This window comes from Delphinapterus leucas, chromosome 8 (assembly GCF_059928025.1).
Source record: "Delphinapterus leucas isolate spDelLeu-1000000601 "Yukka" chromosome 8, BTC_Dleu_Yukka2, whole genome shotgun sequence".
Taxonomy (NCBI): Eukaryota; Metazoa; Chordata; class Mammalia; order Artiodactyla; family Monodontidae; genus Delphinapterus; species Delphinapterus leucas.
In genome coordinates this window covers 8,218,076-8,234,111 of record NC_143136.1, presented here as the reverse complement: position 1 = coordinate 8,234,111, position 16,036 = coordinate 8,218,076, and positions in this window count along the sequence as shown.

The following is a 16,036-nucleotide window of genomic DNA, read 5'->3' as shown; positions in this document are numbered from 1 at the left end:
TTGACTCAGGGCTGGGTATGTGGCCCAAGCCAGGCCCTTCAAAGAACTTCCAGGGATTTTTCCCTCTCTGGAGCTGGCAAGGAAGAAATCTCTTTGCTGTAGTGCATAAGGTGGTCAGCCTAGAGCTGCTTGTGGGGTTCAATCTCAGGGTTCCTGCTGCACTGAAGCTGGGAAAACCTGGGCAAATACCTGAGGGCAGTTGAACTTTCCACAGAAAGGAATTTGGTCCCCTCCAGACCAGGGGGTGGTAGGGGGTTGACTTCCCATAGTCACAGTTCTCCGAGTGGGCCTCAAACATGGTAATGTTTAAAAAATTATGAAAGTTCTTTATTATATTCTAACTTTTGAAAAATGAAAATAGTTTTTCTTTTCCTGATTCATAGGTAACCCGTGCTGCATCACCAAGTTCACGTGTCAAGATTTCTCACGTCAAGACTGACCGGAAAAGTCTTGAAATCTTCTTTTGTGTCCATTCCCTGAATCAGTCTGAAGAAATAAAGTATTACATGATCATTATAACACAGACAATATAAATGGTGAAAATGGACGTGTAAGCCACCACCCCGAAACAGGCACTGCTCACACTTCAGTTTGTACCCTTCCATATATTTTTCTACGTATATATACACATAAAGATGCAGACATTTTAATAATAAAATGCTTTTGAACCATAACACTGTTTTGTCGCCTCTTTTTCCACTTAACCACAATTCTTGAGCACGTTCTATGTGGCTGGTCCTGTCCGGAGCACTTGGATTGACTCATGTAATTCTCCTATCCTCTTCATTCCACGTAAATACATATAGGTGTATGTCATCATTTTCTATGGCCTTTTAATGTATGGAGGTCTCAGTTTACTTAGTCACTTTCTTAGTGTTGGATTTGTACGTTGTTTCCGTATTTTTACTATTATAAATGCAAGAATATGACCACAGATGAGCTTAGATCTTGCAGTATATTGTGATTATCTTAACGGGGCCAGAGAATCAGACCCCAACCCAGTAGGCTGGAGGAAATACCCAGGTGCAGGGGCAGGAAGTGAAGAATGGGGAGGGTGGTGGAAAGATATCCTCTCTCTGAAGCTGATGGTTGGGTCAGTGGGGCCTGGCTTTGCTGTAAGGAGAGGCCGGGGCCAGTTCTGGGGAGGGGTGATGACTGCCCTTGGCCAAATGGAAGCAGGGGCTTCCAGTGAGTGACCCTGGCCTGGGGCTGGGCCTGCAGTGGCTGTTACGTTGCTGTCTGTGCCGTGCTGTCAGTCCAGTCACCGGCAACTTCAGGCAGCCTGGCCTTTGCTCTGCTGGGGAAATTAGGAGGAGCCAGTCCTATGTTCTGGATTACGTAGTCAAAGGAAACTGTGCGTTCGTTACTAGGTCAAAAAACATCCATTTAAAAAGGTTTCTGATACATATTGACCAACTTCTCTCCAAAAAGTTGTATATACTTACACCCTTCCCACCAGCAGTGTGAAAAGCCCTTTTCAGAACTCTCCCCAACACTGGGTGTTACAATCTTTTGCACCTTTGTTCATCTGGTGGTTAAGGAAAGACCATCCCAGGAGTTTTGCTGTGGTGGTAGCAAGTGTGGTTTTCTTTTTCCTTTCTTCTTCTTTAAATCTTCCCTCGGCTACAGGTAAGGTTGAATATCCTCTCATGAAGTCACTGGCCATTTGCAAAGTTTGGTCAATTTCCACTTCATATCCATTGCTCATTTTCCTACTGGAGTATTCTTTTACTCCTAACTGATTTGTAATGGCTCCTTATATATCAGGAACATTACGCCTTTGCTTCTCACATGTCAAAATGCTGTTTCTCAGTTTCTGCTTTGACTTTTAAATACATGTGAATACCATATGGAAGTCTCAGATTTTTATATAGTCAAATCCATCATATTTTTTTAATGGTTTCTAGCTTTGGTGTCATTTTTAGAAAGGTCTACCTTTTCACCTCCCAAGATTAAATAAACATCACTTTTTTCCCTAGTACTTTTATGGAGTTTTGTATGTGTTGGTTTATGTGTACGTTTTTACTTCTAACCCATCTGGAATTTATTAAGGTGTGAGGTAGGGATCCAGCTTTATTTTTTAATATGGAAAATTTTAATGCAGGTGTTACCAATCGCCTACTACAATCATTTAAAAATTCCAAATAAAACATAAAACATCTAACTTTAGACAATTATTATTTCTTGATGAAACCTCCAGGCTAGTGTTATTTACAGAACACACTGCTAGACCCAGTAATTAAAATTTTTGAATTCCTTTATTAAGTTGTTTAGCTACAAGCCTGTCATCAGTTGAGAAAACTTTGTCCAGAAAGCATGATTTTTAAAAATTACTGATGTTAGCCATCTCTCCCTGGCAGTACTTAGGTAGCAGCTCTCACCATTTACTAAGTCCATACTAACTCATGGCAGTCAGTCCACGTCACAGGAGGAGGTGTAACTTTTCACTTTCCCTAGTGCAGTATTCTGTGGGTCGCAGTTAGGAGAGGTGAGCATCCAGCTTATCTAAAAGAGACATCAAGTCATTAAAATACAACTTAAAGACAAAAGAGGGCAGAATCCAACCGTTTTACTCCACTTGAGATTATATCTGATCAATGTCTCTGTAACCGAAACAGCCTGTTCCGGGGACTTGCGGGTTAAGGAGCAAACTCCAGATCTGTGTGAGGAACTGGGCTCCTCTCTGAGCACCTGGGTTTAGATTCTGCCCCTGGAGCCGAAGCCAAGGAGACAGCATTAGTGAAGGTGACAAACAATTGTATGCACCTGAAATCTCTTCACGGCGTGATGAAGAATACGAGAGGGCTCAGAGTGGCCAATTGACAGAGAGCCTGACTGCTCACAGCGGTCCAACTTTGGGTCACAGTGTACATTTGCTCTGCAACACTGACATGCAAGAAATGCTACATTTTTGGGACTTCCCTGGTGGTGCAGTGGTTAAGAATCTGCCTGCCAATGAAGGGGACACAGGTTCGAGCCCTGGTCTGGGAAGATCTCACAGGCTGCGGAGCAACTAAGCCTGTGCGTCACAACTACTGAGCCTGCGCTCTAGAGCCCACGAGTCACAACTACTGAGCCCGTGTGCCACAACTACTAAGTCAGTGCTCTAGAGCCCATGCTCCACAACAAGAGAAACCACTGCAATGAGAAGCCCACGCACCACAATGAAGAGTAGCCCCCACTCTCTGCAACTAGAGAAAGCCCACGCGCAGCACCGAAGACCCAACACAGCCAAAAGTAAATAAATAAATTATAAAAAAGAGGGAAGTTAAAAAAAAAAGAAATGGTACATTTTTCTATTTTTCTAAATCAGACTAAATGTGACTCAATCTTCAGCTATTCTACTGATAGGATGGTCTATTTCATCATTTTTAGGAGTCACTTGTCTGCCCAAGCATCCTGGGGTGGGGGGCATTGGAGTCAGGTTCACGGCAACTCAGAGGGTTTAACTGGGAGAATTTAGTGAGGGGACTATTCACGATAAGGGGATTAATAGGGGATAGTGACGGAGAGCTGGAACATGAAAGAGGGGCCTTTCAATAGTACTTGTAACCAGAGAAAGCAGTCACTGCCAGAACATGGCCGAGCAGGGCAGAGAATGAAGAGAATGGATTTGGGAGGTGAGACGGTAAGTGGAGAACAACCAGCACGAGGACTTACAGGAGTCCTGAAAGCAACCCCCAGCCTGAGGTCACACTGGGGTTTCTGTGCCCCAGTGTAGGGAATTGAGTCTTCCCAGGCAGGAGCTCACTCCCATCTCTGGTCATCCAAGCCTGCTGGCACCATGGGTGGGACCAGGGGGTTTGGTTGTGTGTGAACAGGAAAGGTTGTGCTGCCTTGGGATGCTGGTGCTTTCCCTGGACACCCTGGCAACATGGAGAGGCAGCCTCTCCCTTCCCTTCTCATCTAAGGACCCCTGTGGGAGTGTTAATCTCCAAGGTGGCAGCAGAGGTGGCAGAAATCAGGCACTAGTATAGGGACTGTGTTTCAGAGGCACTGCTGGGGCTCTCCCTGTGGCTGGAGCTGCAGTTGCACCGTGACCAGGAGAGCCAGGGACCTCGGGCGTTTGGGCTACAGGGCTGGAGGCACCAAAGCTAGTGAGTGAGGCTGAGGGTGGGAGTGGAGATGGGGTGGGGCCCTGAAGTGGTTAAGTTTTTTGTCCCTGAGGGACTGTCGGGATTTTTGCTTCCCCAGCAGGCAGTTGGAGGAGCTCCAGGAGGACAGATTCAGGGACATATCCAAGCACTACAGGAGGACCTGACATATTAGGGGAGGTTTCACCTACAAATCCACTGGCCTTCCTGCTGGCAAGGTAGGGAGGTCCCAAAGCCGGGGTAATGTGGGCATGAACATACGTGTGATCTTACTTGTCTGCCAAGCAGGCGAAGCCTATGGCTTTCCCATTACGTTGGTTTTGGTATGGTGAAAAATAATTGATGCTTCTTAGGGAAATAGGAATGGATTCATGAAGTCCATAAACTTACCTCCATAACATTGAAATTGAACAAAACCTGGAGATGTAATTGCCTTTTGAAAATTCACCTTATCTGGTGGAGAGCTTTGAGTTTAGCTAATCACAAGAAACCTCCTTTTTATGATATTGTCCCTATGAAAAACAGAGCTTCTCTCCAAATTTTTTATTATAAGTCAATGCCTTGGACAAGTTTACATCCCTGGAAAGGATAAATTCACTTGACATTTTGAAAAGTGTTCCAGAGGCAAAAAATCTTCTCATTCTTCAGTGACTCTAACACGAAATTATAGAAATATTACAGGCATACACCTCAGAGATACTGTGGGTTTGGTTCCAGAGCACTGTAATAAAGGGAATATTGTAATAAAGCTAGTCAAATGAATTTTTTGATTTCCCAGTGCACATAAAAGTTATGTTTATTCTATACTGTAGTCTATTAGCTGTGCAATAGCATTATTTCTAATAAAATGTGTATACCTTAATTTTAAAATAGTTTAATGCTAAAAAATGCTAAGCATCATCTGAGCCTTCAGTGAGTTATAGTAGTGACATCAAAGATCGCTGAACACAGACCCCTATAGCACAACAATAATGAAAAAGGTAGTGATATTGTGACACCAAAATGTGACAGAGAAACACGAAGTTAGCAAATGCTATTGGAAAAATGGTGCCAATAGACTTGCTTGGTGCAGGGTTGCCACAAAACTTTAATTTGTAAAAAGTGCAGTATCTGTGAAGCACAATAAAGTGAGGCCTAATAAAGTGAGGTGTGCTTGTATGTACTTTTTAAGTTTGACACACTATACTTTGAAAAATTATATTTTTATTCTTTCTGGAATTTATTTGGGTTTAAAGTGAAGAATACAACTATTTTTCCCCAAATGGGTAGCCAGTTGTCTCAATACCATTTATTGAGTTTTGTAGCATAATCGTTAAGTTTTTCTCCCACCAGTTTAAACTTTTACTGTTCTCATGCTGAATTCTCATACATACTTATGTGAAGTTTTGGACTCTGTTTTATTGCTTTGCCTGCTTACTCCTGACCATATTGTTTTATTCACTGTGGTTTAAAAATATGTTCTAATATCTAGTAGGGTCTATCAGTCCCAAGATACTCTTCTTTTTCAGGAAATTCTTTATTCTTCTTCTATATTTATTTTCCAGAAGAACTTTAGAAAAATTTACCCAAGTCCACCAAATATCCTGCTATGATTTTATGGCATTTTCTTGAATTTACACATAAACTTAAGGCAATTTAACATCTTTTCAATATTTAGTTTTCCTATCCAGGGACAAGTTGTGCTTTTCCATTTTCCATAGCTTTAAAGTTTTCTCATATAGGTCTTACACATCTTTATTAAGTTATTCTTGATTTTTTATAGTTTTTGTGGCCATAACAAATGGGATTTAAAAAACAATGTTTTCTTGCTGTGGATTTTTAAAATTATGTTTTATTATCAGTTATTGCTGACATAAATAAAACTATTAATGTTTACATGTTAATATAAAATTTGGACTAATAACTAAATATTCTTATTGTATTAATAGTTTTTCACTATTTTCTTGGTATTTTTTTTTTTTGGTTGTTTTTTTGGGGGGTTGATATATGGTCATATCTTTTTTTTAATATTTAAAATTTTATTTTATTTTATTTTTTACACAGCAGGTTCTTATTAGTCATCAATGTTATACACATCAGTGTATACATGTCAATCCCAACCGCCCAATTCATCACACCACCACACCACCACCCCCCTGCAATATCTTGACGTATAATGATAATATAGTCTCCTGTTTTCCAATTCTTATTATTGGGTTTAGTGAAATGATCATTTAAAGGAAATATAAAAGTGGCCCCATACAAAATACATTTTAAAAAATAAAAATAAAATACCCTCCTATATGACAATAATAACCCATCAGCAAATACATCTAAAAAGCCCAATAATAATAACCATATCAAAAATTAAACATAATTTAATGTTATGGGATATGAAGGAACACTGGACTACATGGAGAGCTGTATCACGTGTCCCCATGAGAAGATTTAGTATAATAAAGATGTTAATTCTGCCCTAAGTTCTGCATAAGTTTAACATGATTCCAAACAAAATCTCAGTATCTTTGTGATTGCTGAAAAATTGATTCCAAATTTTCTCAGGAACCATAAATTTATGAAAATGATCAAAAAGTTTTTTAAGAAGAAAAGTCTTAAGGCATAAATGTCCTCCTAGATACAAAAGTGTGTTATAAACTCTAATGAAGGATGTGTTACTGGTAAAGGACTAGATGGGTTGAAAAAAACAGAACAGGGGGTTCTGAGATGGACCAAATTTATAGAGGCAGGTCTCAACTATCTGGATCGGACAAATAGATTTAAAGCAACAATAATAGTGCATTGCTAAAAATTCCCATATATGAACTGGATAAAACAGGCACATATAAAGAAGGCATCTGTTATACCAAACAGCCAGGTAACCATGGATACCTCCTGCTGCTGCCCTGGTGACTCCCTGCTCACCTCGCCAGTCTTACCGGTCACAGCACCTGGCTGTGAAGATGGACCCTTTGGGGCTCCCCCACAGCCAGTTCCAAGAGAGAGATCTAAAGATCTAAAGACTTAGATCCTGGGAGGCCTTTCTGGGGATGTACTGGGTACACAAGGCCATGGGATTTTCAGCTGAGATTTCACTAAGAACCCAGTTCTGGGTGGAGCTAGTCCAGCTCCTCTGATCCAGATAAAGTGTATCTATACTGTGCCTGGAGAGAAGGGAGGTAGGGTGGGCCCTCTGGGGCCTGGCTGCCTACACCTCCAGACATTGGGCTGGTGGGGAGACCTAGCTGGGGGTGGGGGGAAAGCTCTCAGCTTCCTCCAGAGGATGACTGGTATGGGGACAACCTGGTCACCTCACAGGTAGCAGTTCCCTGGTGGCAGAAGAAACCAAAGGCAGGAGTGGAGGGAGAGACTGGCCTCCAGGCTGCAACTCCCCCAAACGCACCAGCTTCCCTGCCTTGGTCTCTTCCAAGAATCCCTCCATCTTCCGAAGGTGCCCCTCCCCAGAGTGTGTTTCCTTAGTGTGTTCTGTGACACAGCGAGAACATTTTGTTAAAAAATAAACCCACTGGGAATTCCCTGGCAGTCCAGCGGTTAGGACTCGGCAATTTCACTGCCAGGGCCCGGGTTCAGTCCCTGGTTGGGGAGCTAAGATCCTGCAAGCTGAAAGGTGCAGCCAGAAAACAAATAAATTAATAAATAAAATAACCCCACGTCTGGATATGAGTATTTTCAGACTAAAAACTTGCTCTTCTCTGCAGACAGATGGCATAGCTGGTAGGGAAGATGTTGACCAGTATTTTCAAACAGAGTTCAGTGACTGTTTTTCTTCAAGAAGAACAAAACTACGACACCTGAATAAGGTGAGTGAGTTCATTGTCTATCTTTTCTCCCCATGGTTGAGCACATGCCATCCATAATGTTGAGACAAAAGTGCAAACGTTTTTACAGCATCTGACAAGATAACACAGGTGAATGTGATGTTTGAGGATTTAGTTAAAAATCCTCATGGAAAGTATGAGGCAGTGGAAAGCCCCAGGCTTCCACCTCATGGCTGTCTGCAGGGCCTGACCCTGTGGACAGGCCTCCCTGCAGTGGGAGGAGAGGACATGAAAGATTCTAGGTTGGCAGCCACAAAAATTGCCTGATCCAAAGCGGGGGAAGCAAGAAAGGGGAACTAAGATGCAGACCTAAGAGGGGTGCTTGAACAGAGCTCTTGAGGACATGAAATCTGGCTTCACAGTGGTATCCACAGCACCCAGGCTTCTGCCGGTTACTTTATATATATCCTCTCAATGATGCATGAGGTAATTATCTTTATCCTCATTTCACAGATGAGGAAACTGAGACTTGACCAAGTGGTCTGCCCAAGGCCATGGCTGTCGGTGGTAGAGATGGGATTCAAATCTCTCTGAACAACTGTACCTGGTTGTCTTCACACAGAGCAGGCACCATGAAAATGTCAATTGGATGGACGGATGGATGGATGATAGATACTGGGATGGAGGAAACTGGTAACAGACAGGGGAACTGGGTGCTGTTGGACAGGGATGGGGGGAGATTTATTCACTGGCTACTCTTTGGTATCTCTTGAATTTTGCACTAGATGAATGTATTACTTTTCAAAATAAATACAGAAAAATAACAAGGGTTTATATCTCCCAAGCAGAATAAAAGGCCACTTTTGAAAGATTAAGAATCAGCTTACCTTCAGTTTTCATTTTTTTCCAAAATATTCTAATCAGCAAGATGCCCTGGCTGCTGTTCTGTTCCTGTAAATTAAAAATAAACGAGACAGGGACTTCCCTGGTGGCACAGTGGTTAAGAATCTGCCTGCCAATGCAGGGGACACGGGTTCGATCCCTGGGCCGGGAAGATCCCACATGCCGTGGAGCAGCTAAGCCTGTGCGCCACAACTACTGAGGCTGTGCTCTAGAGCCCGTGAGTCACAACTACTGAGCCCACATGTTGCAACTGCTGAAGCCCGCGTGCCTACAGTTCATGCTCCACAACAAGAGGAGCCACTGCAATGAGAAGCCTGTGCACCGCAGCAAGGAGTAGCCCCACCCCGCTTGCCGCAACCGGAGAGAGCCCACACACAGCAAAGAGGACCCAACACAGCCAAAAATAAATAAATAAAATAAATAAATTTTAAAAATAAATAAATGAGAAAAAATGGACAGGAAATTGTTTATAGCAAGAATGACAGAAAATGGTTAATATTACACTTTAATAAGAGATTTTACAAGTTACTTGGATTGAAGGTCTTAATAGAGAATTGGATGAAGTCATAAAAAAAATACACTCAGAAGAAAATACATTTATAGCATCCAAGATAAGCCTATAATAAGTAAAAATTAAATTGTTTATTATAACAAATATTGGAAATAACCTATGAATCTAACAATATGCTGTAATTCTAGTCAAATAACTAATGGAAAATTCATGTGGGATACTACACATTTATTTAAATTGATGCTATAGAATTGTATTTGTTGACAAGTTATGTGAATATTTTCAAGTTTTTGAAGTGAAAGAGTAACAAAACAATGTTAAAGTATATTCTACTGGAGGACTCACTTTTCAATTTCAAAACTTACTACAAAGCTACAGTAATCATGAAAATGTAGCACTGGTATAAAGGTAGACAAATCAATGGAATAGAATTGAGAGTCCAGAAATAAACCCATATATTTACGGTTAATTGATTTTGACAAGGATGCTAAGATCATTAAATGGGAAAAGAATAGTTTTTTGAACATTGGGACAACTGGCTAACCACATTCAAAAGAGTGAAGTTAGACCCCTACCTCACACCACATACAAAAATTTACTCAAAATGGATCAAAGATCTAAACGTGAGTGCTAAAAGTATAAAACTCTCAGAAGAAAACATAGGTATACATCTTCATGACCTTGCAACAGGCAACAGTTTCTTAGATATGATACATAAAGGACTAGCAACTGAAGGAAAAATAGATAATTTGGACTTCACCAAGCTTAAAACTTTGTTCATCAAAGGACATTATTAAGATAGTGAAAAGACAACACACCAAATGAGAGAAAATATTTGCAAATCATTTATTTGATAAGAGCCTAGAATCCAGAATACATAAAGAATTCTTACAACCCAACAATAAAAAGACAAATAACCCAAGTAAAAAATGAGCAAAGGACTTGAATAGAAATTCCTCTGAAGAAGATATGCATATGGTCAATAAATATCATCACTAGCCATTATGGAAACGCAAATTAAAACTACAATAAGGTGCCACTTTACTAGATACTACTCCACTAGAATGGCTATATTTAAAAAATGGAAAATAACAAATGTTGTCAAAGTTGTGGAGAAATTGGAACCCTCATACATTGTTGGTGGAAATGTAAAATGGCACTGTTATGATATGACCCAGCACATATGACCAGGCACTTTTACAACTATATATATACCTAAAAGAATTGAAAACATATGTTCATGCAAAAACTTGTACTTGAATGTTCATAGCAGCATTACTCACAATAGCCAAAAAGTGGAAAGAACCCAAATGTCCAGCAACTGATGAACAGATAAACAAAATGTGACATATATATTATATATATGAATATTATTTAACCATAAAAAGGAATGAATTAGTGACTCACGTTACAATGTGGATGAATCTTGAAAACATTATGCTAAGACAAAGAAGCCAGTCATAAGGGGTCACGTATTGTATGATTCCTTTTATATAAAATGTCCAGAATAGGGAAATCCATAGAAACAGAAAGTAGATTGGTGGTTGCCTAGGGCTGGAAGGATGGGAGGGAAATGGGGAGTGCTAACGGTATGGGATTTCTTTATGGTGTGGTGAAAATGTTTTAAAATTTATTGTGGTGATGACTGTACAACATTGTGACTATACTATAAACCACTAAATTGTGCACTTTAAAATGGTGAATTTTATGTTTTGTGAATTATACTTCAGTTTAAAAATTTTTAAAAAGTATATTCCAATCCAAATCCAAATGTATGTCTACCTACCCATGTATGTATGTCTGTGTGTATATATGTATGTACTACGTATCCAACTACCTACCGATCTACAATCTATCTAACTTTAGGTAGTGGAACTACTCATAAATTTTTAGTTACTTCTTCATGTGAACATTTATAATTTGTATAACAAAGACAAAAATAAAAGAAAACCCTAAAACAAACATGGAAAATACTAAGATACAATTTGTAAAAGAAGGGATGTAAAAGAGTTGCCCATTATACAACTCTGCAACATAAGAATATGGTACTAGTAATAGAATAAAATGAAAATACATGTGCAAAAGTGGTAAAATTATGTATGAGGCAAAAACTTTAAAACTTTTTTGTATTGTAATCTTTATCTTTACAGGTAGGCAGGAAGTGAACGTATTTGCCTTACAAAATGAATTGAGTTTTTGTTTATTTACTTGCTGTTGAAAATGTTAATGACAACAATATCAAGTCTAGGTGCTTTTTTCAAAAAATTCACTCAGTCATTCTACAAATCTTCATTGAATAGGTTTTCTATATTTCTTATGAACGTTCCCTTTTGCTAATCTTTTCCTGTTGTTCTGAATTTTCTTCTTGTGTTGGTTTTATTCAAAATTGTTAATTCCTTTTAATTTTAAAATTTATTTGATTTTAGCTTTGAATCGTATTTCCTAATAACTGAAGCATTTTTGTGTTTATATAGTCTTTAGATTTTTGTTTCTCTTGTATTTTCTTGGGTATTTAATTTGCTATACTAGTAGTCTGTAAATATTATATTAGTTCATTTTTAATCTCAGTTTTGCATATTAAGCAGATATTCTCTTATCTAATTAATTTATTTGATTTCATATTTGTTACTGTTCCTTTTAAAATTTGTTATATCTTTAAAAAAAATTTAGGTGTAGATTTAGTTGATAATTTTTCCCTTTTTCTTGTTACCATAAGCATGAAAGATACCAGAGTTCCTTCAATACAGCTTTGACTGTGTACCCGTATCTCTTTTTTGTTTGTCCTTAACATAACATCCCCATATTTGGTGTTGCCTTTTCAACTTAATCGTTCCATCACAGAACTTTCTTCTGTTCTTGCCTGGTCATGTGCATATAGGTGATGTATTGGCTTTCTCTCCAATCTTATCATATGGAAGTCTGAGGAAGTATGTGTAAAATCTTTGCTTTGCTATTGTGAATATCTTTATCTTCAAAATTGCAATTAATTTTTGTGAAAGCTTAATGTACATTTGAGAAAGCTCTCTATTTCTCAATTTTCCCTTTTTGGATCAGTTCCTCTAATCACCCTTTTGTAGAAGAGAAACGGAGGCCCCTGAGGTGTAGGGACTTGCTGACAATCCCTCAGTGGGGCTGGGTTAGAGCCTGTGTTTGGGGCCAATGAATGGAGTATTGTGGAGAGTTTATGCCAGCAAGCTCCAACAGCACCCTTCTTTGCTGGTGCCCCATTCTGTTGAAAAGCTAAAGAGCAGGACTGCCTTAGGCCAAACAGATTGTTTTGTTGGCACTTTCCCTGCAGCCTTCCTGCTGCACACAGCATTATACTAGCCTGCTGTCCTTGGGCTTTTCTTTGGCTTTGCCTGAAGAAGGGGTTCTTTCCTAGGATGCTAGCTTCTCGTGTAAACAATCCTCCAGTGGGTCCTGCCACTGGTGTTCAGGGCATGCCCAGATATGCAGGAATCCTGGGATGAACGTAACTTATTCAGTCAAGCTGGGACCTACTATTCTTGCTTTTGTGTAAACATGATTTATCTGAGCCAGGCTTTTAAATTATTCTATCTCCCTTTTCTTTAAAAAACAAGATTCATAGGTGTGGATTTTGTCTTTTTAATCCAGTCTATGATTCTGTTTTTTAAATAGGAGAATTTAGTCCATTTACACGTAATCTTATAATTGTTCTAACTGTGTTACTCTGTATTTTTCTCAGTTAATAATATTCTTTGTTTTCTCTTTAATATAGGATTTCTATTGGACGCTGTGTTTTTTGATTCATTTAAGTGAGATCAAATGTAACAATTTCCTAGTGTTTTACTATATTTTCATTTATCCAACAAAAAGCAGACTGCACACATTTCTTTATATCTGTTCTAATTCAAAAATGTTCTTTCTTATAAATAGATTCAGAATTATTTTTGTCATTCTCTTACCTTCTTCAAGTCCTCCTAGGTCAAATCCTCTTGGTCTGATTTTGGCATTCTGAAAAGTTAAATATTTAAAAATACAGTTATCACATTTAATGGCAACTATACTTTATATCATTGTTTTTCAGGCTAGGGTATGCATATCTGTGGAGATGGGCTATAGAGTGCATAAAATTATCATTTCTCCCTTCATTGAAATTTTGCTACCCTCCCCTCCAATAAGAGCACGTGTGTGTGCACGTGCGTGCACACACACACACACACACAGCCCCTAAGGAAGGTGTATACCTGAGTAGCCATAATTCTACTGGGTGATTCTGTTTCCCTTGCTTAGCTGATTGGCTCCAGCAGACCCCTAACCCAATTCATAGGCTGGCCTGAGCCAATCAATCAGATGTTTTCTCTCTAGAACTCTAGAATGCAGAGACTCAATCAGGGTTGGGTGTTGGAAAAGGAGAAACAGACTCTTCACTGAAATTATTCCCCACCCCCACCCCATACATGAGTCCTTGGAGGGGTATTGATATCTGAAAACAAATATTGAGGTTTGGTTAAGAAGAGAAAGTGCCAAACAGAACTTTGGTAGGTTACAGTGTCTGCTCTGAGAGGAAGAATAAAAGTTGCTTCTGTCAGTTAGGACCATCATCTACAAGATACTTGGTTATTTTATACTCCTAAGAGTGACTACTGTATAGGATAACTTCTTGTTAAACAATATTAGCAAACACATGTATTTACTATGTGCCAGGCACTGTTCTAGGTGCTTTACATATATTGACTCATTTAAATCTCACAGAAACCTTATGAGATGCTATCATAATCACCCACATTCTATAGGTGAGGAAAATGGAGACCCAGAGAGGTTGAGTAACTTGCCCAAGGTCACACTGTGGGTAACCGGAGGAGTTGGATTTGAACCCAGCAGTTTGGTTCCCCACGTCTTAAGTGCTACGCCACATTGCTGCTGTACTGGAGTTGCCATTTGAGAGCGCCTTTTCTGTTATTCTAGCTTCATATGAGGCTGGTATCTGGCAGGAGACAAGGCACAGAAGAAAAGTAAAATTCTGTCCTATAAAGACCTCCCTTTGGAGTAAATTCTCCAACAAAACAAAGTATAAGCATTCTGGATTTGGTGAATTAAATATGATCCTTTATTTTCTCATTTAAAGTGTAATAATCGTTAGATAACATTTGCAGTTGCTGAGCTATATGTATACTTCAAGTTAAAAACCAGAAAAATATGCAAGATGGAAGATCAGAGAAATAAAAATTAAAATAAGATGATAAGAGAGTATAAAAATTAAGACAAATTTAAAGCTAAGGATGTGGAAATAAAAATTTAGAAAAAATAGCATTGTAAATGAGAGAATTTTCTAAAATTCACATTTAAAGTAGCATATGTGAAATAAAAAAGAAACAAAAGGGCAAAGAACTAGAAAAACATTTTAAATTAAACCGAAAACAGTTAAGACTAATATGCTGATGGAATCCTGATACAATAAAGATTAAAAATATTTAAAAAGATGAAAATTTAAATAAGAGCTAGTAGGTAAAAGAGAAATTAAGGTAAAGGCTAACACCTATGAGGCAAAAAAGTGGGAATATTCTAGAAGGATTTGTTTTTTAAAAGTTGGGATAAAAATAATACTATGAAGATAGAAGGAAGAGAGAAATGTGATCTTTAAAATTAAGTTTAAGATTCCTAGTTGGAAAGAGTGGTCTGGGTGGGTCTAGTTGCTGCAGTTGAGGAGGCCAAGAACAATCGATATGGTGTTGATGAGACATATTTTCTGCTCACCCACAGCCCTCTCAGCCCACAGTACTCTGTCTGCACAGGTATGGGCTTTATAATGCGCCCCACATCTGATTTAGGGCCTTCCAAAGTCACACCCCCAGGCCAGCAAGCACTCTTTCACTTGGGTTGTTGGAATTTGTTCAATTCTACCTTAGGTTTTTCTTTAACCTATTTAATAGTCCTTTCATTATGTTTTACTTCCTTTAAGGCAAAATTAGCATGTGAAAGGCAATCAAAACATGTTGTTGAATGAATTTATTTCATCTTATCTCCTTGAAGTTTTTGTGCTGTTTGGTCATTACACTGTTCACACACACACACTGCCTTTATCACCTTGCTTCACCTTTGAGGTTGTAATACTTCTTACTGAACCTGAGTTGCTTGGTTATTTGCTCTTTTCACCGTAACTGGTGGCAGTGGAATTGGGTGGGGGGAATGACACAGTCTACAGGACTTGTTCTTGAACTGGTCTGTTTAGGGTGAGAGTGTGGTGATGGGGGACAGTGGAGTCAAGGGTGACTCCTGGGTGTCTGGCTTTGTGACTGGGTGGATGTTAGTACCCAGGAAGCTCAAGTTGGAGATGGTGGTGGTTAGGAATCAGCGTTGGTACGGAAAGCTCTGGGGCAACCAAAACTTAGATTTCAGACACAGTTCCTCCTAATGCCAAAATGGAATTCTCCTGGAGGCAGCAGGTGGCTCAATTCATATAAGAACAGGGCATGGTAACTCCGGTCCTCCACTCATATCTTGGGTTTTGGGGGCATTCCTCAGTCATTAATTGGCATCCGTCATCCAGAGACCAGTCAGAGAAGGCACATCACCTGGAAACTTCCATGCCCATAGCACCCTTGAAGTACAGAGTTCACCCACAATTCCCTGCAGTTCTCTAAGAATATCCCCTTCATAGCAATGATAAATTTCTATTTCTTGAGGCACCATTGAAATGTCCCAGAAGCCTAGCCAAGGTGAGCCTAATGAATCACCTTGGCCCTTCAACAGAACACAGTTCTTTAGAATATTTGCTATATTCAAGGCTGCCAGGAGAACGTGGGGTAGAC